We start from the raw sequence: 11,045 nt of genomic DNA on the forward strand, positions 1-11,045 counted from the left end.
TTATATTATTCACCAAATATTTTACAATAATCAATTGAAAATCAACTGCATAGGTTGCATTGATGAATTGTAAACAAGGTCATGAAAACAAAAAGAATATGATAGAAAATAAAATTAAAAAGGAAGAACCCTAGGAAGTTCTGAAGGTCGTATAGAGGAAAATCAAAATCCTTGAGAGAGAGACCGTGCGAAGACAATAAAGAATTGGCAATACAAGTTTTTTATTTTACCGTCGGATTTAGTACGTAGGACTAAGAAAATCCCACACTATTATTAAAATGAAGGGTCATGATTTGGATTAACTCTAAAGAGTTACTCTTGACACGAACAAAATCTCATCTTATTAATATATCAATACATTTACCATAAAATAAAGCTTAAGGCTTAAAGCTTATTACATAAATATTCAAATCTAATGTTAATCTATTAAAAACCTAAAGCTCAACATGCGGTGCAAGAATATGGAGGGGAAGCATAAGGGGGAAGGAGAAAAAGATGGTGGGGAGAGGGGGTTAGGGTAAGATTTGTTTCCTTTCTAGGGTGAAAGAGACCTTGATGGTCAACCTTGCACCCAGACAAACCAACCTCACACCTAGATAGACCGCGCTTATTTGCAGCGTGTTACCATCCCCATTGACCGTTCATATAATTCATGAAATCTGAATTTCCAAAGTAGCTTTTTGTATGAAAGGCGAAAGATGAAATTAAACACATTGTTGTAGAAGGAAGAGGAGGAGAGAGTGTGGGATGATGGTATGTGAAATTATGGAGGTTTAAAGAGCAATTATAGGGAAAATTTGTGAAGAATGATTGCATAGAATGTAACGACTCTTAATTATGAGTCAAAAAAACATGTTCAAAGGGTTTTACTAGCCATTAAAGCTGGTAAAACCCTTTGAAAAACCTTTTCCATGAGTTACTCTTGTTGAGCAAGTAACCGTTCAAAACTCTGACCAGTTTCGGATTATATAATCCAAAAAATTTCAAAGCTTTTCAGATTATACAATCCGAAATGCTTCAATATTGGGTGAAAATGCGGGAAACTCTACAGTTTGTAGGGTGAGGTATATTTCGGATTATACAACCCGAATATCTTATGTATATGATTTTTTTTTTGTGGTCTACATTGCACCGACAGTTTATGTGGTCCACGACGTCCATAAACTTCTATAAATGAGTGTGTCTGTTTTCATAAGCAATAAATCACACCAAAAAAAAAACCATGGAAATTTCTTTCCTTAATCCGAACACCAAGCTAGCTGTAGTTTACTACAACGCGGGAAAACCACCACATTTGTTCAGGATTTGCACTGATGTCACGCTCTCCGGGTTGAAGGATCACCTGGATCAAATCAACCGTCAACCCAACCACAAAGACGCAATGAGGGTGGATGGTGTTGAGTATTGACGCCTATTGACTGACTCATCCGAAACTATGTGGTTCAGCCGGATGAAGCTCAAGAACGACGACATGAGAACCATGTTCTCGATCTTTGGTCAGTACAGTACTAAAGGACCGATCGAGTTGGACATTTCATTGGTCAGGTGTGTTGAAGAAATTCAAAAAAGTTTGATCCGACATAGGAACTACGAATAGATCAGGGCTCTATTGGACGCACCAGACGAAGACATTAGTTTAGATGATTCATGATCTATTATGTTTTATTTTATTATATGTTTTATGTTGTTAAAATCAATATATCTATGGTCAGTTTATGAACCTCACTTCTCCTAGATGATCTTCATCATACTGTCAAAAATCTCTCTGCTGGTCTTTACGCTAAAGATGTTCATTTAAACTCTGAAAAACTCTTTCAAAAGATATGAACGCATAGATAGAAAATATACAAAGATATGTAGGCTGCAAGTCAAGTTCGGATTATATCATCCAAACCAGTTCAGCACAGGTTTCTTGTGTGGTCCACATTGCACCGACAGTTTTTGTGGTCCACAACGCACATAAACCTCTATAAGTAAGTGTGCTCGGTTCATTTGCTGTAAAACACAACAAAAAACTCTAAAAAATCTTTTGAACGATATGAACATCAAGAGGTTGCTATGAGCTAGATCTTGTCGTCTTGACAATATAAATATGTCAGTTGGGTAGGTAGCAGGATCTAACTCAAAATAATCCTCTTGAAACATCTTGTCTTTCATCATTATGTTGCAGATCTGATTCCAAAGAGGCTCATGTGAACTTGATCCAGGGCCGGCCCTAGGCATAGGCCGGAGGTGCGATGGCCTAGTGCCCATGCCATTAGAGGGCCCTAAAAAAAATTTATGGAGGGGGTGTATATAGAAATATTTGGTTTTTTGGGCGTTTATATAACAAAGTTCACTAAAAGGCCCGAAATATTGACATGAAGGACTGAGCTCAAGTCTGTTAATGTTTTAGGCGCATTTATCAAGATTTGCTATATATACCTCATATAATACAAAGATTTCTATATACGCTCTCCCTATAAAAAAAAAATTGATTTTTCTTAATAATGTGTTAAAAAAATTATTATCGAAGAAATTGACGATATTTTTACTGGCCCTTTGTTCCTAATAATGTGCCTCACTAATATTAAAAATATTGGTGATATTTATTATCCAAGAAACTGGGATAATTTTCATAACAAAACAAATTATATTTTAGTTGAAAATGATCCTACGAAATAAATCTTAATTTTGGCTTTCTAAGGTTCCAAAAAAATAAATTATATCAATATTGTAATGTCAAATTTCTTGAATTGATTGAAAGGATTGCAAAATCATGCGAGACGCATTCATGATCTTGAAACCGATGTGAGACATATTCATGGTCATTTCGCAGGTGTTATTGTTCTCTTCTACTATATTTTAGTTTGTTTTGGTGTCTATAAATTATATGATTTATTTTCTGATGTTGCCTAAAAAAATTATTTGGTAGTGAAAAGCGGAAAAAAAAACACAAAATGAAGAGTTAATAAAATCACAGCAATGATCTAAAAAAAATTATGACGTATTATATAAGAGGCCATTTTCTCATATTATGCATAAGGCTCATAAAACTCTAGGAATGGCCCTGACTTGATCAGTTGACCTGCCAATCGAAACATGTCAGTTGACAGGCCAGCTAGATCAAGTACAAAAACACCTCTTTGAACACCTACTCAAAAGATTCATCACTTCTATTATTGTGTTGTTTTAAGCTGTTTTATTATTTCTGTACCTCTTTAAAAAAAATCTATGTCATTCTCCATGAAAACCTACCAAAAATAAATCTTAAACATAGTCTGGTGTTGTTCGGATTGTATAATCCAAAAATATTTAGAGAGTTTCAGATTGTATAATCTAAAACCTCGCATACTAGGTGGACTGTGGCGTTTCACCAAAGGTTTGGACGGTTTGTGGTGTGTTTCATGCATTTTAGGTCGGTTGGACAATGGAAAACGTGTCCCTTGCATGTTTCAACAATTTCATTCATTCTTCACTTCTCATCATTACTTACTTTTTCTTAAACTTTTTTTTAGTTTTTTAGGAGTGTTTTTGAGGTCATGGTCACTGACCGTTCATAGAATCCCTGCAATTGTTTTGTAGTTTATGCGAGGATTCTACGACGATCAGCGTAGACCTTTGATATAAATACAACATAGAAATTGTAGTTTGTTTTATTTCAGATTCTAAAATCCGAAATACCTAACAATCTATTTCAGATTTTAAAATCCGAACATAGGTTATTTTCGGAAGAAAACGAATAGGGTGCGCGAGTAGATGATAGGGTGGGGAAAGTAAAAGACATATATATTTATAACCTAATGGACTCTATTAAATTACAAATATAAATGCCCAATAGCATAACCCCTGTCTTATTTTCTAATAACATACATCATACATCATGGTACATGCCTCCCCTCCGCCTAGCCTCTCGGACCTCCTCATGGACTCTATGAGAACCTGAGTGATTCTGTGGAGTGTAGTTTTCTTTTTGTTTTTCTTTTCTTTATCTTTTGTTCCTTTAGCTTTGTGACAAAAAAGGTATATAAGCTACCAAAATTAGAAATATAAATGTCCAATAGCATAAGCCAATCTTATTATCTAATAACATACATCATGGTCCATGCCTCCCCTCCTAGCCTCTCGGACCTCCTTGCTGTGGACTCTATAAGAACCTGATTCAGTAGAGTGTAGTTTCTTTTTGTTTTTCTTTTCTTTATCTTTTGTTCCTTTAGCTTTGTAACAAAAAAAAAATATATAAGCTACCAAAATTGTCCTTGTTTAAATTCTAAGTTTAACTTTTATATTCATCCAAAAGAAATATATAGTAAAGAAAAATAGCTTTTACGTTATTCAAGTTGACATATGCCTATGCAGTTTCAATTCACGACATTTGCGGTCATCGACTCAATATTTTTTCTTCTTCTTCAATGTACTTCAATTCATTGATCCCTTGCGTGTTCCCGTGGCAAAATTTAAATATTCTTTGTGTTAGTTAAACATGTGTATTGTCGATTATTTCAGATTTGGTGGAAAAAAAATTGGGTACCAATACCATTTCAAGGTTTTCTACCAAGGAATTCATGGACCCATAGTAGTTAACATGATTTGCATAATTTGATGTTGGTTTCTACTCTTATTTTCTTGTTGTAGAGAAAGTCATAGTTATTACCAAGCACAATGATGATGAACAATACATTTGAGAACCACATGGGCGAGAGGAAATGAGAGAAGAAGTTAGGTGTTAAAAATTTAATTTTAAAACAAAGGTATTTTGATTATTTTAGGGTGTAACTACATTTTTAAAGAGTGTAACTAGAAAATATCAAACTTTTTCTTATTAAACAATAAAAAATAAAAATAAAAGTTGAAGTTCGATGTTCAAAGTTTTTCAAACGTGAAAAATCAAGAAATGAGTATATTTGTTTGGGGAGCCATACGCTACCATGACCTCATTGGGCATATGTATATGTGTGTGACATCCTTCAAAAAACAATGAGGAATGTGACATGGTATACTCCACTTTGTGAGGCTAGTATTTCCCTTAACACCTTGCATTTTTTTTCCTTCTAGAGGATCACCTTTTAGTTATTACTTCATGATTTTGTTTTATTTCTTTAACACTTATATATATATATATATATATATATATATATATATATATATATATATATATATATATATATATATATATATTATAAAATAGTGGGAATTATCTTGGATGAATCATGCCATTACTATTTAAAAAGAAAAATCATATCATTATCGTATTTTATTTTGGTCTACTTGCCTAAGGCAAACGTACTTCGCAAAATTCCAATTCAACGGATCCTAACTTTTAAAGAATTTTTCTTTATCCTGTTTATCAATTATTGAATCCAATTTCGTTGAAAGCCCAAAATTATATGATCTCAAATAATTCAAAGTAGGGGTGTTCAAAACCGAACCAATCCAATAGAAAAACCACAAACCGAAACCGCAAAAAACCGCATTTGGTTTGGATGTATTCGGATCACTTTTTTACCCAACCGCATAGTTTGGTTTGGTTTGAGGTTTTTATTTTACCAACCGAACCAATCCAAACCAAACCGCACCATAAAAAAACACCAATTGAAATTTATGTCACCTAGACCAATACTCATAGAAACTCAACGGAAACTTTTATAAAATGACATATTTTTTCTCTTCTTAAGTTTCTTCTTTACTTTTTATTTCAAACATCTATTTATGTGCTACTTTAACTTTTTGAGAATGATAAAATCTAAGTATTTTACAATTATTACATCATAGAATTAATTTTTGTCCACGTTTTTAATTTAGTTTATGTTGTTTGGTGAAAATGTAAATGTAACGTGGAATGAAATAAAAAACATTGTCGGAACCTTGCTAAAAATATGTTGTGTTTTACCTTTTTAACTCGATTTTAAGGTTGGAAACAAAAAATGGTATTGTCTCAAAAAAACCGCACCAATCGATCCAACCCAAACCGCATTTGTTTGGTTTGGTTCGGATTGTGCTTTAAAAGTCAACCTAACCAAACCAAACCGCATATTTTTCTATCTTGCGGTTTGGATGACTTTTAGCCTCAAAACCGAACCAAACCGCACCGCGAACACCCCTAATTCAAAGTGTTCCCTCAAAAAAAAATAAAAAAAAAATAATTCAAAGTGTGTGTTTGATTACCGGAAGCCAAAATTGATTTTAGTGTCCTTCAAAAAAATATTTGATTTTAGCGGTGAGTATAATTAATTTTGATATGTTTATTTATTTTTAAGTAGAATTGAGTTTACATGTAGAATTATTCTTAAAGTTCGAATTTTTTAACTTTTATTTCTATAATTAATTTTTTACACTTAAATTTATTATTTAACTCACTTTTCTATAAATAAATCCCAACACATATCACTTTTAGACAATATTTTACATAATCAATTCATTCAAAATTAATTATTATTATTGCAGTAGAATCAAACATAGACAAAATGAGCCAATATAATATTCATTAAATCTTTTTTTAGAGGAATAATTTTTAAACTTGTCAAAATAATATGATGTTCATTAAATAATAAATGTATAATATCCATTTTTGGATTTTGCCATCACCAACCGGTCCCCAAAAATCCATGACATAGACGTGAGTTTTTGTTGTTTTATGAACTAGATGATTAAATTCATACACTTTTTAAACGTGTAAAAGTAAAATATTCATAGTACAAACTTCGATACCCAAACAAACATAATGTCTGACATAACTATTAATCGAACTATATTTACGACACTAATAATAAATAAATAAATAAGAAACGGGAGTTTTAATCAAGCTTATAAATTCTTGTTATTATTAATTTTTTGACAGAGAATTTTTGTTATTGTTTTTGAACCAAGTAATTCAGGTGAGTATATAAATTGAAACATTCATCGATAAGAGCATGATTATTTATTTGAATGTTGCTATATGCAGCGAACAAGATTATCCCAAAATGTTTAAGAAGGCATAGATATGAGTCAAAATGGCAAAACAGTTTTAATATTTTAATTCCTAAATTCATGGCAAACATCATGGTGGTGGGGTTATTTATACACTGTTAGGGATGATTCTTGAAATTTGTTTTCCCTTGATTTAGCATTCGGTGATTTGGGTAATTTGAAAGTTTAGGAATGAGAGAATTTTTGTACTGGTGTTGTTTGGGCAGAACTTGCAACATGGGTGTTTTGTGGCCTTCTTGAGGGCTGTTGATTGTTTCCCCTTTGGCATCTTCTTACGTTTCGTTGTGTGCAGCGGTGTTACAGCAGAGTTGCGTCAGCTTTGTTGTTTGCCGTGGTGGTGTTTTCAGGCGTTTCGCATATATAAGGCATCCATTTTTGTACCTTTTTTATGTCTAGTTCCTATGCGTCTTGCGGACTAGGCGTTTTAATATATTTTTTCATTTAAAAAAAGGAAAAAGAAAAATGTTGTATAAAGCGACAAGTTAGTTCACAAAAGTTTCACCACCGTTTAAAACACTCCTACTTTCATTGGCGGAGCCAGAAATTTTATAGAGCCTGACAAAATTTATAGAGCCAGGAATTCTTGTGTGTGCGCGTGAAAATATTGAGTTTGCCCATTTTTTTATTTTTTTTATTTTGAGTGGCTTAATGGGCTATTGGGTTGGGCCAAATATAAAGAAAATATCGATTAAGCTCGGACGAGTGTCCGGATTCGCCGGGTGGTGGCTCTGCCCTTGCCTACTTTTATTGTTGTTGACCGCTATGTTGGCAAATGGGATCACTTTTTTTTTTTGTTATCAAAGCAATTTGCAATTCGAAAAACATTCATGGGATATTTTCTCGCGATATATAGCAACTCCCAAAAAAAAACTAATCTTTTGTCGGCAGTAGCACAGGCCTAATTCAAGGAATTTGTGTATATCTCATGTGTTATAATATACTCACTCATGCCACCCATAAGTAGGTATCCCACTTGACGATACACAAGTATTAAAAAAATAGGATAAATGATTGAGAGAGTGAGAGAATAAAAAATTGATAGTAATGCACATAATATTAATTATAGGGTACAACCGTACGAGAAAAAAGAAATAAAAATTGTATTGGAAAATAAAAAGCGACACTTATTTTAGAACAAATTATTTTCTTAAATGTGACACTTATTTTAGAACTGAAGGAGTAAGTAACAAAATTATAATTAAACAATTCTTCTTTTTTTTTTTTTGGTATACAAAATTAAAAAGTTCTTCTATAGTTAATTAAGAAGCTCTAAAATTAAACTTTTTTCTTATTGGACCCATTCTATCTTACTTACTAAAGTTTGTCTGGTTAAGTTAACCCTAACCTTAAATCTAACTTAACAATTTCCCTACTATTCTAACGCATTTAATTAACAAGTTTGACCTCCTCACCCTTTTAACACGCAATAAATTCATTTCATTTCAAATTGTTTGTCATTCATTAAATAATTTAAGGCAATTCATTTCAAATTTGAGAGCATTTCCTAATCAGTCGATTTGAATTTATTCTATTGAATTTAATTCACACCTTTGACTCCTGCGCATGATTAAAGCTCCCTACGCAGCTTAAAGCTTCAGCGCCTCTTGATTCAGGTGATACCGTAATTTTTTCTCACAACTAGACACCTTAATTCACACCTTTTAATGCAAATGAATGTGTGTTTTAATTGTCCATTGGAATATACAAACTCGATATAAATGTGTACTAATGGCATTCAAACCATTTTTGGAAGTTATATAACAAAATAATTAATTAGCATTGAAAATAGACATGCACATTAAGTATCATTATTAGTGATGAATGCCTATGAGGAACACGAAATGAATGAGCTTAATGGACATTGACTTATTTTAGGTACTATATATACACACACTGAGATTTGTTTTGCCACAACAACAAAGATATCACCATTTACATAAGAGGTAGGCATGATGGATAGTCAATCTGTCATATATGTCACAAAATTCCTCATTCACTGCCAAAGAGGTTTTTTTCCTCAAAAAATATTATCTTTATCTGCATTTTCGTTTTCACATGAGTTGAGGTAGGCAAGTTTTTATGGTTGTGCATAATTTATGAAAAATCTAATGCTTATTCTTTCTTTTTTCTCTATTATTATGTTTGTTAAAATTGAAGAGGTTCTTGCTTTGCAATGCTTAAAGGGTTTGATATACCTTTTTGTTGTTTGATTGATTTTTCATTTTTGTTCCCTGTTGGTTCTCCAAACAAAATTGTTTATATAATTTTTTTAATTGATATCGACAACACCATTGAGCATCAACATCAATCCTAACAACGATAAGTATATCGACACTATGAAATTTATATATAGAACATATCATACTGAATTTAATACCAATGTTATATGTTGTTTAATCTTTGTTGTATCAACCTTATGTAGTTGCTTCTTTCTTTCTTTATTACATTGTTTCTCATATGGATTTTGTGTATCCTACTAAGTCCCGGTTTTGTTAATCCTTTTTTCTATTCTTAAATACTATTTTCGAAATCCTTTTTAATTATAATGTGCAATTTTTTAATACTACAAGTTTTATTGATTACTACACTAATCATATGTATGGTTACTTGAAACACTAATCACACGTATGATTACTTGAAGTTAGTTGTAAATTTAACCCATTTGGATCAGATCTATATTCGAAGAGAGTTTGCAATAATTTCATCAAAATTACATTAGTCAATCATTACTTGAGAAATAATAGTGATGTTTGAAACTATATAATTTGGATTCCAATTTGCTTTCAGACAAATGAACATTTTGATAGGGTACTCTTAAATTAAGTTCAAGAATAGTAATGTGTGTATAAGTTGTTCACTTATAAAGAGGAATTTTAACTTATCACGTTCATGAAGCTATACAAAAAAGTTTTGTGTGTTCGCAATGCGGTTTAGATCACTTTTAAAGATAAAACTCAACCGATCCACTATGTTATTTAATTTTAGTTTGGTTTTGTTTAGGATGAACCATTCAAAAAAGGATTTTCAAGGTATTTTAATGCGGTTTAATTTGGATCAGTTATAATGCGGTTTAAATATACAATAAAATTGTATATTTAGTGCAAAAACAATGAGCACATGTAAAATAAACAAGTACATATAGACATATACCTATATATTCGGTTCGAGCAGTTTCCATAAAAAGGACATTCAAATTCAGTTTTTTTGTTGTCAATTTAAAGCAAGGAGGCAAAGATAATGGTCTATCAGGTTATATAATTGCTTTTGATATGTATTATTAACTTACTCTAAATAATTAGTTTTTGGGAAATGTTAACTTGTGCCCTTAAGTCACAAGATAAGGAACCCAACATAGTAACTTTTTGTTGGAATGGGTGCATTTAATTTAATTTTTGAAATTATAATAAATAGAATGCACAAAATTTGAGGGAATATTTCTACTTTTGAGTTTCTTATCTTGTGCCCTAAGGACACAAGTTAACATGACCCTTAGTTTTTATATTCAGTTTTTTAAGCTGCAATTTGACCATATTTTTTAATCGAACTTTAATTATTGTGATGTAATTTGTGCTTATTTACCATTTTTCATTTTTTATATGGCTATAAATTGGGTTTACTCTAAATTAGGTAATAGTTTTTATTTTTCTTTTTTTATTATCAAATGCAAGCAAATCATTTAATAAATTATGTTTTCAAATACGTTACAAATTTGGTACGATTTATATGTCGTTGAAGGACATATTAAGACACATTTTATCGCTATATTGTATATCTAATAAGGATTTGTCTAACATGTGCAACATTGCACATGTTAAAACAACTAAAAGTAAAAAAATTGAAAAATATACTTTTAATTAAAAAATTATATATTTAATATAAATTGTACGTTTTAATACAAACTTATTATTTTGTTTAAAAAAATATAAATTTATTATTTTAAACTTCTTAATACGTGCAAATTTGCACATGATGAAAACAATCATCTAATAATCACATTTGTGTTTTTCGATAGACACATCTAACAGTCGGTAGGACTTGTGCGTCGCACGGGTCGAAAGTCTAGTTGTTCAACGTTTTCTTAATTCTCCTATCATCAT

The sequence above is a fragment of the Medicago sativa genome, chromosome 1, assembly GCF_051527215.1.
Source record: "Medicago sativa cultivar Bolivia chromosome 1, Bolivia_mono, whole genome shotgun sequence".
NCBI lineage: Eukaryota > Viridiplantae > Streptophyta > Magnoliopsida > Fabales > Fabaceae > Medicago > Medicago sativa.